This window comes from Oncorhynchus nerka, unplaced genomic scaffold (assembly GCF_034236695.1).
Source record: "Oncorhynchus nerka isolate Pitt River unplaced genomic scaffold, Oner_Uvic_2.0 unplaced_scaffold_1166, whole genome shotgun sequence".
NCBI classification, from domain to species: Eukaryota; Metazoa; Chordata; class Actinopteri; order Salmoniformes; family Salmonidae; genus Oncorhynchus; species Oncorhynchus nerka.
In genome coordinates, this window is record NW_027040169.1 from 143,396 (window position 1) to 163,570 (window position 20,175).

At 41.2% G+C, this 20,175-nt stretch overlaps 10 non-coding genes across 10 annotated transcripts; all 10 read left to right on the plus strand.

The window, feature by feature from the left end:
- Positions 1–9,838: 9,838 nt before the first annotated feature.
- On the plus strand, positions 9,839–9,910 carry trnaa-ugc (transfer RNA alanine (anticodon UGC)). Its single transcript has one exon. It is a non-coding gene; the product is annotated as a tRNA-Ala (tRNA).
- Positions 9,911–14,931: 5,021 nt separating this feature from the next.
- On the plus strand, positions 14,932–15,005 carry trnai-aau (transfer RNA isoleucine (anticodon AAU)). The gene has a single exon. It is a non-coding gene; the product is annotated as a tRNA-Ile (tRNA).
- An 82-nt stretch (positions 15,006–15,087) lies between these two features.
- trnaf-gaa (transfer RNA phenylalanine (anticodon GAA)) lies at positions 15,088–15,160 on the plus strand. Its single transcript has one exon. It is a non-coding gene; the product is annotated as a tRNA-Phe (tRNA).
- A 926-nt stretch (positions 15,161–16,086) lies between these two features.
- On the plus strand, positions 16,087–16,160 carry trnai-aau (transfer RNA isoleucine (anticodon AAU)). Its single transcript has one exon. It is a non-coding gene; the product is annotated as a tRNA-Ile (tRNA).
- A 1,026-nt stretch (positions 16,161–17,186) lies between these two features.
- trnai-aau (transfer RNA isoleucine (anticodon AAU)) lies at positions 17,187–17,260 on the plus strand. The gene has a single exon. It is a non-coding gene; the product is annotated as a tRNA-Ile (tRNA).
- Positions 17,261–17,344: 84 nt separating this feature from the next.
- On the plus strand, positions 17,345–17,417 carry trnaf-gaa (transfer RNA phenylalanine (anticodon GAA)). Its single transcript has one exon. It is a non-coding gene; the product is annotated as a tRNA-Phe (tRNA).
- Positions 17,418–18,292: 875 nt separating this feature from the next.
- trnai-aau (transfer RNA isoleucine (anticodon AAU)) lies at positions 18,293–18,369 on the plus strand. Its single transcript has one exon. It is a non-coding gene; the product is annotated as a tRNA-Ile (tRNA).
- A 79-nt stretch (positions 18,370–18,448) lies between these two features.
- Positions 18,449–18,521, plus strand: trnaf-gaa (transfer RNA phenylalanine (anticodon GAA)). The gene has a single exon. It is a non-coding gene; the product is annotated as a tRNA-Phe (tRNA).
- An 876-nt stretch (positions 18,522–19,397) lies between these two features.
- trnai-aau (transfer RNA isoleucine (anticodon AAU)) lies at positions 19,398–19,471 on the plus strand. The gene has a single exon. It is a non-coding gene; the product is annotated as a tRNA-Ile (tRNA).
- Positions 19,472–19,553: 82 nt separating this feature from the next.
- On the plus strand, positions 19,554–19,626 carry trnaf-gaa (transfer RNA phenylalanine (anticodon GAA)). Its single transcript has one exon. It is a non-coding gene; the product is annotated as a tRNA-Phe (tRNA).
- The last annotated feature ends 549 nt before the right edge of the window (positions 19,627–20,175 follow it).

Consider the following 20,175-nt stretch of genomic DNA (forward strand, 5'->3'; position numbering starts at 1 on the left):
GATGCTGATGAAATGATGCAAGACCACCCCCTTGTTGACAAAAAGTTTACAGCACCGGGTATTCCCAGGCGGTCTCCCATCCAAGTACTAACCAGGCACGACCCTGCTTAGCTGCCGAGATCTGATCAACAATTTGATGAGATCAGGTATACTCAGGCCAGTAGTTAATATGAGTAGTGAATAACTATCGTATTTTTAAGACTCTGCAAAAACAGCTAGTTGATGAGAGGCTGAAAGAGAATTGCAAGAATCAGACAATTTCACAGGCGGGCCACAAACAGGCAAATAACAAAAGGCATCTCGGAACACACAACTCGTCAGTCGTTGTCAGTGGATTGTATTGGCGGGAAGAACAAAAATATTGTCTGCAGGGTAATCGAAGTCGCCGCATCTAATGTCAAGCCACAGGTCACAGGTGAGCTGCCTTGTTAAACCCTAAAAATAAATAGAAACACGATTGCGTTAAAAATACCCATTAAGCCATTTGTTAAGATTTCCCCCATGTGAACCTGTTATCACTCTTACCCTGATGGTTTCTGATATTTCCAGACACTTTTTCGGTCTTATCTGAGGAATTTTATCATTTATATCAGAATGGCCATATTCTGAGGCCAGTTTATTGCTCATTAAATGACGATTTATTACTCTTTTCCCATTGAAGGCCATATTGAGGTTAAACCAATGACTGGAGTTTTTAATTGATTAAAACAAATGTCTATTGAAAGTGCAGAACAGTATCGTGGTTTTACTGGTCTCTGTGGTGATTTTAGGAGGCTGTTCCTATTTCTACTTTTTCCCCATACTCTTTAACCCGATACCCAGTTCCTGTGCTGAAGTCAGGATTCCCGAACGGTCTCAGGTTGCAGTCTCCCATGGAGGCGTGGGTTCAAAGTGGGCCATTCCCACTTCTGACAGTTGTTTATCGCCTCTCATGCAGGAGTCATGCTGCTTTGCATTAAGATGGTGAAATAACAACTTCACACAGTAAAGTATCAATTTATAATAATCCCTCTCAAATGCAAAACTTCTGAGCTGAGCAAAGATCAAAGAAAATAAGAAAAAGCCGTACTTAATAACAAATGAATGAGGGGAACATTTAATGTGATTGCATTATAATGAAATACTACATTATATTTCAGTTATTATTAAATTATAATAAGAAAAAATACTTTTATCTCCCTCACCAACTTTAAACATCTGCTATCTGAGCAGCTAACCGATCGCTGCAGCTGTACATAGTCAATCGGTAAATAGCCCACCCAATTTACCTACCTCATCCCCATACTGTTTTTATTTATTTACTTTTCTGCTCTTTTGCACACCAGTATCTCTACCTGCACATGACCATCTGATCATTTATCACTCCAGTGTTAATCTGCTAAATTGTAATTATTCGCCTACCTCCTCATGCCTTTTGCACACAATGTATATAGACTCTTTTTTTTCTACTGTGTTATTGACATGTTTACTGTTTACTCCATGTGTAACTCTGTGTTGTCTGTTCACACTGCTATGCTTTATCTTGGCCAGGTCGCAGTTGTAAATGAGAACTTGTTCTCAACTAGCCTACCCTGGTTAAATAAAGGTGAAATAAAAAAAACATTTTTTTTGTTGCTGTAAACTATGCCTACTGGCCCATTCACTGCTAACAAGCCTGTTTTCTGTCACAGTTGTCGTGGCTGAGTGGTTAAGGCGATGGACTAGAAATCCATTGGGATCTTCCTGGGCAGTTTTGAAACCTGCCATCAATGAAAATGTATTTTTCTTGATCCCTCCGGAGGTGGAAGTTTAGTTGTGTTTCTTATACCAATCACATCCTCTCAGATCTCCACAACTACATAGGGATTAGTTGTCCATTTGGGATAGGACTGCAGGCCATCTATCCCACCTCACACCTTTATACACCTGGTTACCCATCCTTCTAGCTCTATAGGCCACAGTAGCATAGGTTACAGGTTTGTTGTCAAGCCACAGATTTCAGGTGAGATCCCATGAAACACTCAACAATACAACAACACAATTCTCATGAATAACCATTAAAACATTTGTTAAGATTTCCCCCATTTTGACATGTGGACCTGTTGTCACTCTTACCCTGACGGATAGCTCCAGACACTTTTTTGGTCCTATCTGAGACATTTTTAAATTCATGTCAAAATGGACATATTCTGATGACACTCTTAAAGTCTGCAGGGTAATCGAACTGGCCACATCTAAAGTCAAGCCACAGGTCATAGGTGAGAAACCTTGTTAAACCCTAAAAGAAAAAGAAAAACACGATTGCATTGAAAATAAACATTTAGCGCCTGCATGTCATGCACCTTTGTAAAATCCAGTTGAAAAATAAATGACTTAAGGTAATGTAAGGGAATTACCCCCCTGAAATGGACAATAATGAATGGGAAGTCATTGGCATTGGACAAACCATATACACGGTGTCCAATACCACCCAATGTGGCGTTGATTTGTGTAAAGTTGATTGCAAATGCCATATGGCAAATGCCAGGTGTAACACTTTGAAAATCCAACAAGTGGCGAGCGCGCTCCACCGTGGTTTTTCATACCTTAACCTCTTGCTCCTACCTGACACGCAGGCGTTCCATCTAGACATCTGGAAATGCAAATGCGCTACGCTAAATGCTAATAGTACTAGTTAAAACTCAAACGTTCATACACATGCAGGGTATTGAATTAAAGCTACACTCATTGTGAATCCAGGCAATAAGTCAGATTTTTAAAATGCTTTTCGGCGAAAGCATGAGAAGCTATTATCTGATAGCATGTAACACCCCAAAAGACCCGCAGGGGACGTAAACAAAATAATTAGCATAGTCGGCGCTACACAAAACGCACAAATAAAATATAAAACATTCATTACCTTTGACCATCTTCTTTGTTGGCACTCCTAGATGTCCCATAATCACTATTGGGTCTTTTTTTCGATTAAATCGGTCCATATATAGCCTAGATATCGATCTATGAAGACTGTGTGATAAACGAAAAAAAATAGCGTCTTATAACGTAACGTCATTTTTTTAAATTAAAAAAGTCGACGATAAACTTTCACAAAACATTTCGAAATACTTTTGTAATGCAACTTTAGGTATTAGTAAACTTCATAGGGGTACGTCTGGAAATAATGTCCGGGTAAATCTCAACAAAAATATCCGGTCGGAGACCTGAAGAAAAAGCCTGTCTCTTGTTCGTTTGACCAAGAAACAAAGACTAGGCAAATGACAAGACTGTTGACATCGTGTGGAAGCTGTAGGTACTGCAACCTCAGCCCCATTTAATGTGGATCGCCTATAACAATGGGTTGAAGTGGCGGATGGATATATTTTTCCATTTTCAGTGATCAGATTTTCCTGCACTTTTCGATGAAACGCACGTTCTGTTATAGTCACCGCCGTGATTTAACCAGTTTTATAAACGTCTGAGTGTTTTCTATCCACACATACTAATCATATGCATATACTATATTCCTGGCCTGAGTAGCAGGGCGCTGAAATGTTGCGCGATTTTTAACAGAATGTTTGAAAAAGTGGGGGGTAGGAGTAACAGGTTAAGGGAAGATTTCGGCAGTTGCTGTATGGTTAGTGAGAAAGTCCATATTGCAAATGTACGGTCCCTTACTAGACGTCCGAAATCGTTTGTAAAATTCCCGGACGGCGTCGGGCCGAGCGGCAGGGCAGGACCTACCAGGAAGTCATCAAATGAACTTTGTCGGACATTCGGTTTCCGTTTTACAAAAATAATAAGATTTTGGTCATTTTTCCGCTGTCCCGGAATATCCCACAAGAGGGCATAAGCAATCATATTGCTATTGGACAAAACATCACGATTCACGACGGGGCCTTATCTCGAAAATGGAAAATATTTCGAAGCCGAAACTCGGTGAGCGTATGTTTGGCATAATGGGCATTTGGCCCCGAACAAGATGGCGTCTAGGCCTCAACGGTTTTTGAGTTATGGCCATTTATCTGGGATTAAAGGTCCAAAATGAAAATAGAGAAATTATTTTTCCACTTCACGTCAAAGTCAAGGAGCCTCCGGTGTCAATAAAAAAAGAACCAGCCATTTATCTATCGTCATTTAAGAGAAATCGTACAACGACAGATTGGTGATGTTCACGGATAGGTGTTTTTTTTCAACGGTTACAGATCCAGTTGCAGGGTGTTCTTACGAATCTTTTTAAAGTGTGCTGCGGAGCTCTGCGAGATTTCTGTGATTTTCTATGATTTTCTGAAATAACACACACTCACTAAACCCTCCGTAAATAACTCAGTTCTTAACGTAAAGACTTAAAACTAAAACAGGATTCTGTAAAGGCATACCCCAATCAGGATATGAGTTTATTTATAGCTTCCTGTGCCAACCGGAAGTGCCTTAAATGGTGTCACAGTGGCAGTTTCCAAGGGTTAAAAAGGTCAGATCTTTTCAAAACTTCATATGTGTGATTAGGCAACCCCCATAATCTGTAAGTCAGTCATTTCTCCCAACAGATGTCAAAGAAAAGCTCTCTCTCACACACACACACACAGAAACACAAACACAGCAAGGATGGAGTGACAAAGTGCGGTGCTTAAAGACACACAAAGCCTACAATGGCATTTCCATATTCTCTAGGCCGTGCCGAGTTCAACAAGATGCCCCACTTGACCGTAGCTCGCTCGGTCTAAGCACAGCGACCATTAGAAAAGTAGGCCCAAAATGAAGGCTGGCCCTCAATGTCATTTGCTTTTGGGTGACAGTGAGAGAACCGTTAAGGTGAGAAGCACAATTCGACCTCAGGTACGTTCCTAAGGTCCTCCCGATCTGTGCAAGCCTAACCTTGACCCTGTGGCATTAACCCTTAACAGTTAAAAGAAGGTGTTTACATCAAAGAGTTTGCATTGACTTCTCTCCCCATAGGAATACATTGCCTGCACCTCTAAATTCAACCTGAAGCCTATGTGGGTTATGAATGCCTAATGAACCTGTCTTCTATGACAGTCCATCAGACCACTATGAGGTCTACCTGTGTCGATTCTAAGCTTCCTGGAGCAAACGGAAGTGGTTAAATTGACCCAAAAGGTGTTTTGATGTACATAACCTTCAAAGGTGAAAATGACTACATTCAACTCTGTGTAGATCGTAGATCAGTCAATTCTTAACTTAAAAGACTTAAAACTCAGATTGTTTTGCAAATTTTTCGAAAATATGTCGAAATCAATTGATAGTTTTGGAAAGAAGACAGTCTTACGTTTCCAGAAATGCAAAGATTTTCACTGTGAGTCCCTTAGAACAAATGCTTCGGGCAAAACCTTTGAACCAGGAAATGCACAGGATTTCTGGCACGTTTCCATGAGCCTTATATGGCTTGAAAAAGACTCTTTCTCTGTTTCAAGGTCTTTGCAGCATTGTGACGTATTTGTCATATCATTGAAGATTGACCATAAGAGACTACAATTGTAAGTGTCCCCCTTGGTGTCTGCAACTGTAAAGTCAGTCGGTATTTTTCCATTCAAATCTCAGAACAAAAGGCTACAAGGACGGTGCTTTCAATGGAGAGAAATATGACAAACCACCTTCAGGATTGATTCAAACAACGTTTTCCATGTTTCAGTCGAATTATGGAGTTAATTCGGAAAAAAGTTCACATGTAGGTGACTGGTGCCAAATGCATAGTAACAAACCGATGTGTCCCACAAGAATCTTTCAGGAAAAACTGGACATCTGCTATGTAACTGAAGTCTCCTCATTGAAACATCTGAAGTTCTTCAAAGGTAAATTATTTTATTTGATTCCTTGGCTGGTTTTTGTGAATATGTTGCGTGCTAAATGCTAACCTAATGCTAAGCTAACTATCACCACTCTTACACAAATTTGATTTTCTCTGGTTCTTAAGCATATTTTGAAAATCTGAGAGACAGGATTGTTAAGAAAAGGATAAGCTTGAGAACAGGCATATTTATTTCATTTCATAGGATTCTGTAAGTGTCTATGTCAATCAAGACATGTGTTTACTTATATCTTCCTGTGCCAACCGGAAGTGCCTTTAATTGGGTCACACTGTCTGTTTTGAAGGGTTAAAAAAGTCACATCTTTCCTAAACTTCATATGTGTGACTGTCTTCTATGACAGTCCATCAGGCCACTACGAGGTCTACCTGTGTTGATTCTAAGCTTCCTGGACCAACCGGAAGTGGTTAAAATCACCCTAAAAGTGTTTATCCATACCCTGCCTGCAGTTTTGACATAGTGCATTCAACCCTGTGTAAATCAGTCAATTCTTAACGTAAGGACTTAAAACTCAGGATTCTGTAAAAGCATACCCCAGTGAGGATATGTGTTGACTTACAGCTTCCTGTGCCAGTTAAAAGCATACCCCAATGAGGATATGTGTTGACTTACAGCTTCCTGTGCCAACTGGAAGTGCCATAATTGGTGTCTCTTGGGCTGTTTCGAGGGGTTAAAAAAGTCAGATCTTTCCAAAACTTCATATATGTGATTAGGCAACCCCCATGAACTGTAAATCAGTCATTTGTCCTGTAAAATTTCAAAGGAAAACTAAATCACACAGACACACAGCTTGGAAGTAGGGACCCATTGGGGTGCGTAGAGACATACACTGCCTGCATTAGTTAACTTTGTTGGAACTTAAAAAGAACCGTCGGACCTAGAGTTCGAAACTTTAGAAACCTGTTCTAGACCTCCGGTCGATAGTGCGTGGTGAGTTAGGTGGCTCTAGAAGGTTCTCGGACCGAGAAACAGCCTCGTACATTTGCAATGACTTCAATTCATTTTTGCATCACGAAAATGGCGACATTTAGAAATGTCCCAGAGTCGCAAGACTAGGTGCATTGCGACCGTCTCGGCCCATATAGACAGACCCCAACGTTTCTGTCCGATAGCTCATTCAAGGACCCCGTAGCAAGTCATGGAAAAAGTGGATTTTCAGCACCAATTAGGGTTTTGCTCGGACACCAAATGACCGATCGAGCCAAAACTTGGGATTCGGGGTCGCCTCAGCAAGGTCTACACGTAACATAAGAAATGGACCCGCAGCTAGAACGTAACTACGTGTTTTATTTTTTTATGGTTTGAACTAAAGGCGTTGTGAATTTTGGGCCAGCTCTGAAGTATGTGATAGTTGGCTACTAAATGAGTTGGAAGAAGTGGGTTTGGTGTCAGTTTGTATCAGTTTGGTGTCAGAATGATATCTAATTGACTGATGGACGATGACTTGCTGGTGACTCTTGTCCATTTGCAATATGTTTAAACAGTGAGGTACCATCACCAAAAGTGACATTCTGAAATCAACCCTAACGAGCCATTGAGATGAACCAGAATCACTGCCCAGCCATCCCAGTCAATTTCACATTCCTGCAGGATTTTTATAGCATGACAAATTCGTGATGGTACCTGCCCATTGAACCATATTGCAAATGCACAGTGACTTTGCAAAAGTGAGAAAACATAAACAAATGGACATGATGAAATCAACACAACGAGTGATGGAAAGGTACAACTCTCACTGCTCGGCCATCCTGTGTTCATCAGGCCAGTCAATTTTGCATTTTTGAGCATGTCAAATTTCATATGGTAAATGCCCATTGAACCATATTGCAAATGCACGTGCACTTGCAATATGATTCTATAGTGAAAAAAACATCACCAAATGGACATGATGAAATCAACACAACGAGTGATGGAAAGGAACAACTATCACTGCCCGGCCATCCTGTGTTCATCAGGCCAGTCAATTTTGCATTTCTGCAGGATTTTGAGCATGTCAAATTTCTTATGGCATTTGGCCCCCAAAAATGACTTTTGACTTTGAATTTGATTCTATAGTGAAAAAACATCACCAATTGGACATGATGAAAGTGATGGAAAGGAACACTACACTGCCGGTAAATGCATTTACAACCATATTTTTATTTTTGGGTTACCAGTTGCACAACAATGCGTGCATTTGCAATATGATGCCATCCTGTGTGCACAAGTTTAAAATTTGCAAATATAGACATAAACAAATCATGATGAAATATGATATATATGGACACTGACCGTATTTGAACAGTTCTATAACAATACAGTCAATTTTGCATTTCTGCAGGATTTTCGAGCATGTCAAAACAGTATGACTTTTGACTTTGACTTTTGACTTCCTATGAAATCATATTATAAATGGACAAATCATATTCCTTATGCACAAGTTAAAAAAATATATATATATATGACAATAAAATACAACTAAGTATGTTGATACAGTTCTTATACGTGTGTAATTGACACAAAATTTGAAAGAATTTCGAAAAACGGTCCAGAAAGCACTTTTTAAGGGTGTGTGAAGTTTTTACAAAATTTTGACATTTTTTACTTTTGACTTTTGACTTTCTATGAAATCATATTGAAAATGGACAAAACATATTACTTATGCGCATGTAAAAAATATATATATATATATGATAATAAAATTGGACAAAAGTATATTCATACAGTTCTTACACATGTGTAATTGACAAAAAAATCGAAAGAATTTCGAAAAACGGTCCAGAAAGCACTTTTTAAGGGGTGATAAGTTTTTGACAAAAAAATCATTTTTTCAAAATTTTGCTTTTGGACGTTGACTTGGGTTACATTTCCAATATGAAAAACCAAGGTGGAGCGGATTCGCCACCTGTTGGATTTTTAAAGTGTGACAACTGGCAATTGCCATATGGCATTTGCAATACACTTTGCATGAATCAACGCCGAATTGGGTGGTATTGGACAATGTGTATATGGTTTGTCCGATGCCAATGACTTCCCATTCATTTTTGTCCAATACAGGGGGGTAATTCCCTTACCTACAGTATTCCCCAACTTGTCTTTTGAGAGTATTCACTTGTTAAATTAGCTTTTGCACAACTCCCACTTTCCACAATGTTGACATTCTAAGAATGAAATAGATGCGCAAAGCCATCTGTTTTTGTTAACTGAAGCACATGGGTTCAATCCCTGTTCGACGTTTATGGTAGATAGCTGATATTATGGAAATGTACTTTCATCACAACAGTGTAAAGAAAAGGTCAATTATCTTGATATGGCCACTGCGACCTGTATGCTCTAGTCGGCTGGCCCTCGCTACATATTCGTCGCCAGAACCACTGGCTATTTTGTTATTGACTGTGCGCTTGTTTGTTCCATGTGTAACTCGTCGCCAGAACCACTGGCTCCAGGTCATCTGTAAGTCTATGCTAGGTAAAGCTCCGCCTTATCAAAGCACTCACAGTCGGCCTAGTCCTTGCGCAGCAGTCCCTTCCAGCTGCAGTCAGAGCAGGAGATGCCCATCTCTAAATAGCCCACCCAATCTACCTACCTCATCGCCATATTGTTTTTATTTACTTTCTGCACTTTTGCACACCAGTATTTCTACTTGCACATCATCATCTGCTCATCTATCACTCCAGTGTTCATTTGCTAAATTGTGATTACTTCGGTACTATGGCATATTTATTGCCTTTAAAAAAAAAATCCCTTCTATTTTGTTATTGACTGTGCGCTAGTTTGTTCCATGTGTAACTCGTCGCCAGAACCACTGGTTCCAGGTCATCTGTAAGTCTATGCTAGGTAAAGCTCCGCCTTATCAAGGCAATCACAGGCGGCCTAGTCCTCTCGCAGCAGTCCCTTCCAGCTGCAGTCAGAGCAGGAGATGTTCACCCCTCCGCGTCCAGACTGCAAATGAATTGCACTGCTTTGCTTTACCTTGGCCAGGTCGCAGTTGTGTATGAGAACTTGTTCTTAACTGGCTTACCTGCTATAATAAAGGAGAAATTTAAGAAAATTAGAAACAATTTTTTCTTTCCCAGAAAGGGGGTGTAGCTCAGTGGTAGAGCGCATGCTTTGCATGTATGAGCTCCTGGGTTCAATCCCCAGCTTCTCCATGTTTTTTTGCAAAGACCCAACTTCTACTTTCCAGAATGTTGAAATTCTAAGCAGGAAACAGAGATGTGCTAAATAATTTGGTCTTTTAATCTGAAGAACATGCGTTCAATCCCTGTTAGTACATTTATAGAACAGAAGTGGCATGGTTGCCAACTTTTATGGCATCATTTTCAAAAACTGAAGTTCATGTTTTCGATCCCTGTCCGTACCTGTTTTAAGAATTGCTGCTATCATTTCATTGTAGTTTCAATGGAGTTGTGTATATATAAAGTACAGTGTATTGATATTGCGTTTTATCTGCAAATTAAATGGGATGGAAGCTCAGAGGGGAGTGCATGCTATATATGTATGAGGTCCTTTCTCCACTGAGTTTGTGTGCCAAATTCACATTTGCACAACTACTACTTTCCAGAATGTTGATATATATATATATCATATATGTATCAATATTTGAACATTATAGAGTGGCATGGTGGCCACTTTACATGTTTGGTCACTAGCTAGTCTAACTTGCTAAATAGAGATTTGTAATTTAACTTTGACCAAAAAAAAGATTTCTCTACATTATCACATTCCTCTCAAATTGTACATTTGCTTGACTGTTAAGAAAACTTCCATCTGTTTTGTCAGCAATCTTCGTTGAGCGCCACAAGGCAAGGGTGGCTCTTGTCAAAAGTAGTCTTTGGTCATCAAAGCCTTGGGACCCAAATGCATAATGATTGCCAGTCTCCTATTGTGGTGGTCTGGAGTTTGAAGCTCCTGTTGGTGCAAGCTCGTGTACGCATCTTGAAAGGAGTGTCTTGCTTTTTCAGACCCATCTGTTACATTTTGAGAGTGTCTTGTGTGTTGAAATCTTATCCTGATGCGGAATAGATTGCAACGTAATCATAAAACAATGACCTTTGTAGTTGGGACTTGACGCTGAGATTGTGAAGAGATGTCTTGTGGGGAATGCATGGGTGTCTGAGCTGTGTGCTAGTAGTTTTAAAAAACAGACAGCTCGGTGGGCATTCAGCTTGTCAACACTTCTTACTCAAACAAGTAGCGATGAAGTCAAGCTCTTCCCATTTGAGCCATGAGTGATTGACATGCATATCATTAAAGAAGAAATGTCCATATTTGGATGGAAACCAAGCTAGTGAGCGGTATCAAGGAAAGTTGTAATTTCAGTTGAAAATTACCAACACTGCATCCAACCACAGCCCTGCTGGTTTCACTTTGGCAAACCACTATAACATTGAGTCAGTTCATCCTACTGGACATTGGAAAGCTTTTGTTTTGACACCCATCATTTGTCCTAGATGGGAAATTCTCCATCCTCAAAAAAATGTGTGGATGGTTCAGAGTTCCATGCTGATTGATACATGTCAATGACAAGCCTACTACATTCCCCCTTGGTGTTAAATGCAAATCAGATACAATTAAGGTAGCTGCAACGGTTAGGATTGTTTTATATAGAACACTTTATTTGACATGTTAGAACAAGACATTACACCCAAAGAATGTATCCAGACAGAAACATATAAATGATGAGCTCCTCAAAGAGGTCTTTGACATGTCGTTGAACTGGAATAGTTTTCTGTTAAAAGAGAGAGAAACTATTAGTTCAGTTATGGTCTGCCTGGGTCTGAAAAGCATAAAACAAGACCTACCTCTTTTCGAGTTGTCCTGATTCACACATTGTCCACTACAGGGGCCGCCAGAGGGACTACTGGCATCACAGATGACCACATCACAATGGACAAAGACCTTAGGAATCAAAGATTTGATGGTGTCATAAAAGGTATGATTGCCACTCACACAAAATTAACCAATAAAGATGAGAGTTGGGGTAACTTTGTTACCTGCCAGTAGGCTCAACCGACATCCTGCATGAAGGAAAACATATAGGCCTCAAATGTGTTTTTGGAGAATGGGGCAAGATGGACCCTGGCATCAGCTACTAATTGGTGGAAATTCCCCACGGTTTGGATCCTCAAGGGGTTCTCACAGCTGCCAGTGTCAGGCTATGCTGAGTGGACTTGTAAGTTAGGAACAAGAAAACGCTGCAAACCCCAACCGCCTTGTGTACGAAGTCTTGTGGTGGTGTCATGACTGTCCTGTGAGGATCAGATCAATTTACAGCAGAATGTGGGTTCTTTTTCATCTGACCCTCCAGTATAACTAAAGGAATGTTTTTGCTAACAGGCCTTTCCCAACAAAAATAACCTTTGTCTTGAAAAAACATATTTCATATACAATGTAAAGGCTCATGAAGTGTGAGACTTCCTACCTGTAGAGTGAGGACGTTTCTAGTAAAAATGAAAACCAATTTGACATTTTTCTATAGCTAATCTCTGACCAGTCTTATGTTAGAAATATTGTTCCAGTATTCACTTTGAACGTGTTAGCAGAAACTCCCTAGAAAATGTGCATTAGTAAGTAGCCATGCCACGTTAGGGACAGAGAGTTGGTCAGACTGACAGAAGCGATCCCCGGCTGGCCAGAGTGCATAAAAGGAATGGTAACAGAAATTAACATTAACCAGAAAACCGTGAGGCGCAAGCTACACGTTTGGAACTTTCCACTGAAACTCACAAGTACCTAGAAAAATGACCTTAAGTGAGATCATTCTGCTACTATATCCAAACCATCCTACTCATCACCCACTGAGGAATCAGCGACAGGGTTGATTAGCCCATCTTCCAGAACAGTGAAAGGAAAACCCATCCTGTAGTTCTGTTCAAGACTGGAGCCACGGACAACCAACGACATTGTGATCTCATGTAGCCAATCAGAGAGAAGACCAACCACCTACCTTTCCACGTTTCGGGCATCCCGCATAAATACATTCATGCTTTTACTCCAAGCTGGTGCCGGTTAGTTTGTGTTCAAAAATGTAGCAATGATAAGTGTCCTTTCTTACGGAACTTTCCACAGCTTTGTGAAGAGAAACCTCTCTGAAAGTAAGTAATGTCTGTCTTTTTCATCTGACATTTTGACATCAGTGTTAGCCTGTGTTTTTTCATTGTTATGACAGTAATTCAATTAAACCAACTTGTATAGTACTGAATCATAAGTGAACTGGAGTTTTTTGCATCCTGCAATGTGTTTTTGGAGAATGTGGGTTAATAAGTTAACTATCAATTTGATAGATTTCTAGCCGTTTGAGAATTTTTAAGTCGGGAGAGGTCCAGTCTTTAAAAGGCTATGCTGTTGGTGGACTTCCTCATTTTGCACCCCAAATCCTAACATGATGCATTTAGAGTCGGCTAACAATTAAACAGTTCCTCAGATAATTCAAGGTCACGTCACGACAGTGGTTTGTTGGTTTTAATTTCTGATCTTTTGGCCCATCAGACGTGGATGAATCTGATTTAGTACGTTTTTAAATGAAGGATGTCAAACATGTATATTCTATTCCATTGACATGAGGTGAGATGTCCCTCTAAATGGTTCTTAAAATTCTAAATGATCCAGAATGGTCAGACTGACAGGTAACCTGAATATTGATCAATTTGACATCAGTGTTTTAAGAGTTTCTTGTCATTGTTAGTTGACAGAGGTCGGTATCATCAACAAGGCAATCATATTTTTCAACACGAGTTTCATTTTAAAAAGAATTGTTTTGGAGAATGTGGGCATCGATCCCACGCCAGAGCAATTCTTCCAGCTGTTGGAAAAATTGGTCACACAAAATAAATTCTACACCCACGTCATCGGATTCACATGTGGAGGACTTCTGTGAACGGCGCAGCTCTACTATACAAGTAACCTACGCAGACAGTTTAGGCCTCAGTTTTTTTATTTGCATCTTTGGGAGGTTTATCCTTTACTGTTTAACTGCCAGATATTAGCAAAAAGGAATTTGTGAAATCTGAAGAGACGTTACATTAAGAGACAAATGCCCACACCAGTACAAATCCACTTGAGCTGAATGACAGGATGTCAGGATTTTGCACAACTGAGATAGTTGCAGTTGCAGCTGAAGTGACAAATCTGAACTGCCCATTTAGTGCACAGCCATGTGAATGTTGTGCCTTTTCCAATGATATACAAAACATTTCAGCCTGTTTAAAGGTCCCTGGTTGACATTGCTGATTTAATAAACAGCTGCAAAATTTGTTCTTTCCACATGGCCAAATTTCCACAGCTTTTTTGATGGGCCATTTCATAAATATGGTCAAATTGCGTGATTTGATAGCATTTTGCTTTTTCATCAAATGAATGGTTTTGACATAAAGTGTTACATTACACTGCTTGGTGTAACATTGCATCCACATGACTGAAAAGGTTGCAAAATAAAGTGTCATTTGAAGCGTGCATAATCATGGTCAAAGTCATTGTAGCCCATTACAATGTAGGAAAAAGTCATCTTTCAATTGACATCAGTGTTACATTAAAGCTTGTCATAGCATGACAGTAGGTCCGTAAGACAAGGCTGCATGAAGTGTTTCAGCATTTTTTGTGATCCACTTGTTGTGTTTTCTTTATGCTCTACCTTAGCAGAGGCAAACTACCAATTGATCAAATTCCCCAGCTGTTTTTGTGGGCAACCAAGTGTCCAGTCTTGTCAGGCTATGCTGTTGTGGACTTGTTAGTTTGCTCCTCTGCAGAAAGCAAGTAATGTGCATCTCAACAATTGTTTTTCATCTGACATTTTGCTCAGTTCAGTGTTACGCTGCTCTCTGAAAGTAAGTAATGTCTTCTTTTTCATCTGACATTGTGACATCAGTGTTACATGAGAGTTTCTTGTCATTGTTACATGACAGTAGGTTGTCGTAAGACAAGGCTGCATGAAGTGTGAACTGGAGTTTTCTTGGATCCATAAAACAATGTGCTTTTGGAGAATGTGGGCATCGATCCCACTACCTCACGCGTGCAAAGCATTTGAGCTAATTCCCCAGCCGTTTGGAATTTCCGCAAGAAGCAACCAAGAGGGTCCAGTCTTGTCAGGCTATGCTGTTGGTGGACTTGTTTGTTGACGTGCCAGCACTTGCAGAGGCTCGGTGCATTTCAACAATTGAGCAAAATAGCAAATGGCCGGTTAGCTCAGTTGGTTAGAGTGTGGTGCTAATAACGCCAAGGTCATGGGTTCGATCCCCATACTGGCTATTATGTACATTTTGAGTGTCAAAATTATGAGTCACATGCATGTGAATTGTCAAGGGTGCCACAGAATTATGTTGAGTGAATTGCCGGAATAGCTCAGTTGGGAGAGCGTTAGACTGAAGATCTAAAGGTCCCTGGTTCGATCCCGGGTTTCGGCATCTGTATTTGTTCTTTCTTTATGCTCTGGCTTCAAGGAAACTTTCCACAGCTTTGTTTGTGGGCCTCAATGGTGTGTGCTACGCTGCTCCTCTGAAAGTAAGTAATGTCTTGCTTTTTCATCTGACATTTTGACATCAGTGTTACATTAAAGTTGCTTGTCATTGCTACATGACAGTAGGTTGTCGTAAGACAAGGCTGCATGAAGTGTGAACTGCAGCTTTCTTGGATCCACAAAAAATGTGTTTTTGGGGAATGCGGGCATCGATCCCACTACCTATAGCATGCTAAGCAAACACAATACCAATTGATCAAATTCCCCAGCTGTTTGGAATTGCCACAAGGAGCAACCAAGAGTGTCCAGTCTTGTCAGGCTATGCTGTTGGTGGACTTGTTAGTTTGCGCTCCAGCACTTGCAGAGGCTCGGTGCATCTCAACAATTGTGCTCTGTAGCCAGCGGCCGGTTAGCTCAGTTGGTTAGAGTGTGTGATACGCTGCTCTCTGAAAGTAAGTAATGTCTTTCTTTTTCATCTGACATTGTGACATCAGTGTTACATGAGAGTTTCTTGTCATTGTTAATTGACAGTTTCTTGTCATTGTTTTTAGCAACCAAGACAGTAGGTTGTGTAAGACAAGGCTGCATGAAGTGTGAACTGGAGTTTTCTTGGATCCATAAAACAATGTGTTTCTTGTCATTTTTGGAGAATGTGGGTGAACTGGAGTTTTCTTGGATCCATAAAACCTTTTGGAGACTATCCCCTCACGCGTGCAAAGCATTTGAGCTAATTCCCCAGCCGTTTGGAATTTCCGCAAGAAGCAACCAAGAGGGTCCAGTCTTGTCAGGCTATGCTGTTGGTGGACTTGTTTGTTGACGTGCCAGCACTTGCAGAGGCTCGGTGCATTTCAACAATTGAGCAAAATAGCAAATGGCCGGTTAGCTCAGTTGGTTAGAGTGTGGTGCTAATAACGCCAAGGTCATGGGTTCGATCCCCATACTGGCTATTATGTACATTTTGAGTGTCAAAATTATGAGTCACATGCATGTGAATTGTCAAGGGTGCCACAGAATTATGTTGAGTGAATTGCCGGAATAGCTCAGTTGGGAGAGCGTTAGACTGAAGATCTAAAGGTCCCTGGTTCGGTTTCGGCATCTGTATTTGTTCTTTCTTTATGCTCTGGCTTCAAGGAAACTTTCCACAGCTTTGTTTGTGGGCCTCAATGGTGTGTGCTACGCTGCTCCTCTGAAAGTAAGTAATGTCTTGCTTTTTCATCTGACATTTTGACATCAGTGTTACATTAAAGTTGCTTGTCATTGCTACATGACAGTAGGTTGTCGTAAGACAAGGCTGCATGAAGTGTGAACTGCAGCTTTCTTGGATCCACAAAAAAATGTGTTTTTGGGGAATGCGGGCATCGATCCCACTACCTATAGCATGCTAAGCAAACACAATACCAATTGATCAAATTCCCCAGCTGTTTGGAATTGCCACAAGGAGCAACCAAGAGTGTCCAGTCTTGTCAGGCTATGCTGTTGGTGGACTTGTTAGTTTGCGCTCCAGCACTTGCAGAGGCTCGGTGCATCTCAACAATTGTGCTCTGTAGCCAGCGGCCGGTTAGCTCAGTTGGTTAGAGTGTGTGATACGCTGCTCTCTGAAAGTAAGTAATGTCTTTCTTTTTCATCTGACATTGTGACATCAGTGTTACATGAGAGTTTCTTGTCATTGTTACATGACAGTTTCTTGTCATTGTTACATGACAGTAGGTTGTCGTAAGACAAGGCTGCATGAAGTGTGAACTGGAGTTTTCTTGGATCCATAAAACAATGTGCTTTTGGAGAATGTGGGCATCGATCCCACTACCTCACGCGTGCAAAGCATTTGAGCTAATTCCCCAGCCGTTTGGAATTTCCGCAAGAAGCAACCAAGAGGGTCCAGTCTTGTCAGGCTATGCTGTTGGTGGACTTGTTTGTTGACGTGCCAGCACTTGCAGAGGCTCGGTGCATTTCAACAATTGAGCAAAATAGCAAATGGCCGGTTAGCTCAGTTGGTTAGAGTGTGGTGCTAATAACGCCAAGGTCATGGGTTCGATCCCCATACTGGCTATTATGTACATTTTGAGTGTCAAAATTATGAGTGAGTCACGCATGTGAATTGTCAAGGGTGCCACAGAATTATGTTGAGTGAATTGCCGGAATAGCTCAGTTGGGAGAGCGTTAGACTGAAGATCTAAAGGTCCCTGGTTCGATCCCGGGTTTCGGCATCTGTATTTGTTCTTTCTTTATGCTCTGGCTTCAAGGAAACTTTCCACAGCTTTGTTTGTGGGCCTCAATGGTGTGTGCTACGCTGCTCCTCTGAAAGTAAGTAATGTCTTGCTTTTTCATCTGACATTTTGACATCAGTGTTACATTAAAGTTGCTTGTCATTGCTACATGACAGTAGGTTGTCGTAAGACAAGGCTGCATGAAGTGTGAACTGCAGCTTTCTTGGATCCACAAAAAAATGTGTTTTTGGGGAATGCGGGCATCGATCCCACTACCTATAGCATGCTAAGCAAACACAATACCAATTGATCAAATTCCCCAGCTGTTTGGAATTGCCACAAGGAGCAACCAAGAGTGTCCAGTCTTGTCAGGCTATGCTGTTGTGGACTTGTTAGTTTGCGCTCCAGCACTTGCAGAGGCTCGGTGCATCTCAACAATTGTGCTCTGTAGCCAGCGGCCGGTTAGCTCAGTTGGTTAGAGTGTGTGATACGCTGCTCTCTGAAAGTAAGTAATGTCTTTCTTTTTCATCTGACATTGTGACATCAGTGTTACATGAGAGTTTCTTGTCATTGTTACATGACAGTTTCTTGTCATTGTTTACATGACAGTAGGTTGTCGTAAGACAAGGCTGCATGAAGTGTGAACTGGAGTTTTCTTGGATCCATAAAACAATGTGCTTTTGGAGAATGTGGGCATCGATCCCACTACCTCACGCGTGCAAAGCATTTGAGCTAATTCCCCAGCCGTTTGGAATTTCCGCAAGAAGCAACCAAGAGGGTCCAGTCTTGTCAGGCTATGCTGTTGGTGGACTTGTTTGTTGACGTGCCAGCACTTGCAGAGGCTCGGTGCATTTCAACAATTGAGCAAAATAGCAAATGGCTTAGCTCAGTTGGTTAGAGTGTGGTGCTAATAACGCCAAGGTCATGGGTTCGATCCCCATACTGGCTATTATGTACATTTTGAGTGTCAAAATTATGAGTCACATGCATGTGAATTGTCAAGGGTGCCACAGAATTATGTTGAGTGAATTGCCGGAATAGCTCAGTTGGGAGAGCGTTAGACTGAAGATCTAAAGGTCCCTGGTTCGATCCCGGGTTTCGGCATCTGTATTTGTTCTTTCTTTATGCTCTGGCTTCAAGGAAACTTTCCACAGCTTTGTTTGTGGGCCTCAATGGTGTGTCTGCTACGCTGCTCCTCTGAAAGTAAGTAATGTCTTGCTTTTTCATCTGACATTTTGACATCAGTGTTACATTAAAGTTGCTTGTCATTGCTACATGACAGTAGGTTGTCGTAAGACAAGGCTGCATGAAGTGTGAACTGCAGCTTTCTTGGATCCACAAAAAAATGTGTTTTTGGGGAATGCGGGCATCGATCCCACTATATAGCATGCTAAGCAAACACAATACCAATTGATCAAATTCCCCAGCTGTTTGGAATTGCCACAAGGAGCAACCAAGAGTGTCCAGTCTTGTCAGGCTATGCTGTTGGTGGACTTGTTAGTTTGCGCTCCAGCACTTGCAGAGGCTCGGTGCATCTCAACAATTGTGCTCTGTAGCCAGCGGCCGGTTAGCTCAGTTGGTTAGAGTGTGTGATACGCTGCTCTCTGAAAGTAAGTAATGTCTTTCTTTTTCATCTGACATTGTGACATCAGTGTTACATGAGAGTTTCTTGTCATTGTTACATGAGTTTCTTGTCATTGTTACATGACAGTAGGTTGTCGTAAGACAAGGCTGCATGAAGTGTGAACTGGAGTTTTCTTGGATCCATAAAACAATGTGCTTTTGGAGAATGTGGGCATCGATCCCACTACCTCACGCGTGCAAAGCATTTGAGCTAATTCCCCAGCCGTTTGGAATTTCCGCAAGAAGCAACCAAGAGGGTCCAGTCTTGTCAGGCTATGCTGTTGGTGGACTTGTTTGTTGACGTGCCAGCACTTGCAGAGGCTCGGTGCATTTCAACAATTGAGCAAAATAGCAAATGGCCGGTTAGCTCAGTTGGTTAGAGTGTGGTGCTAATAACGCCAAGGTCATGGGTTCGATCCCCATACTGGCTATTATGTACATTTTGAGTGTCAAAATTATGAGTCACATGCATGTGAATTGTCAAGGGTGCCACAGAATTATGTTGAGTGAATTGCCGGAATAGCTCAGTTGGGAGAGCGTTAGACTGAAGATCTAAAGGTCCCTGGTTCGATCCCGGGTTTCGGCATCTGTATTTGTTCTTTCTTTATGCTCTGGCTTCAAGGAAACTTTCCACAGCTTTGTTTGTGGGCCTCAATGGTGTCTGCTACGCTGCTCCTCTGAAAGTAAGTAATGTCTTGCTTTTTCATCTGACATTTTGACATCAGTGTTACATTAAAGTTGCTTGTCATTGCTACATGACAGTAGGTTGTCGTAAGACAAGGCTGCATGAAGTGTGAACTGCAGCTTTCTTGGATCCACAAAAAAATGTGTTTTTGGGGAATGCGGGCATCGATCCCACTACCTATAGCATGCTAAGCAAACACAATACCAATTGATCAAATTCCCCAGCTGTTTGGAATTGCCACAAGGAGCAACCAAGAGTGTCCAGTCTTGTCAGGCTATGCTGTTGGTGGACTTGTTAGTTTGCGCTCCAGCACTTGCAGAGGCTCGGTGCATCTCAACAATTGTGCTCTGTAGCCAGCGGCCGGTTAGCTCAGTTGGTTAGAGTGTGTGATACGCTGCTCTCTGAAAGTAAGTAATGTCTTTCTTTTTCATCTGACATTGTGACATCAGT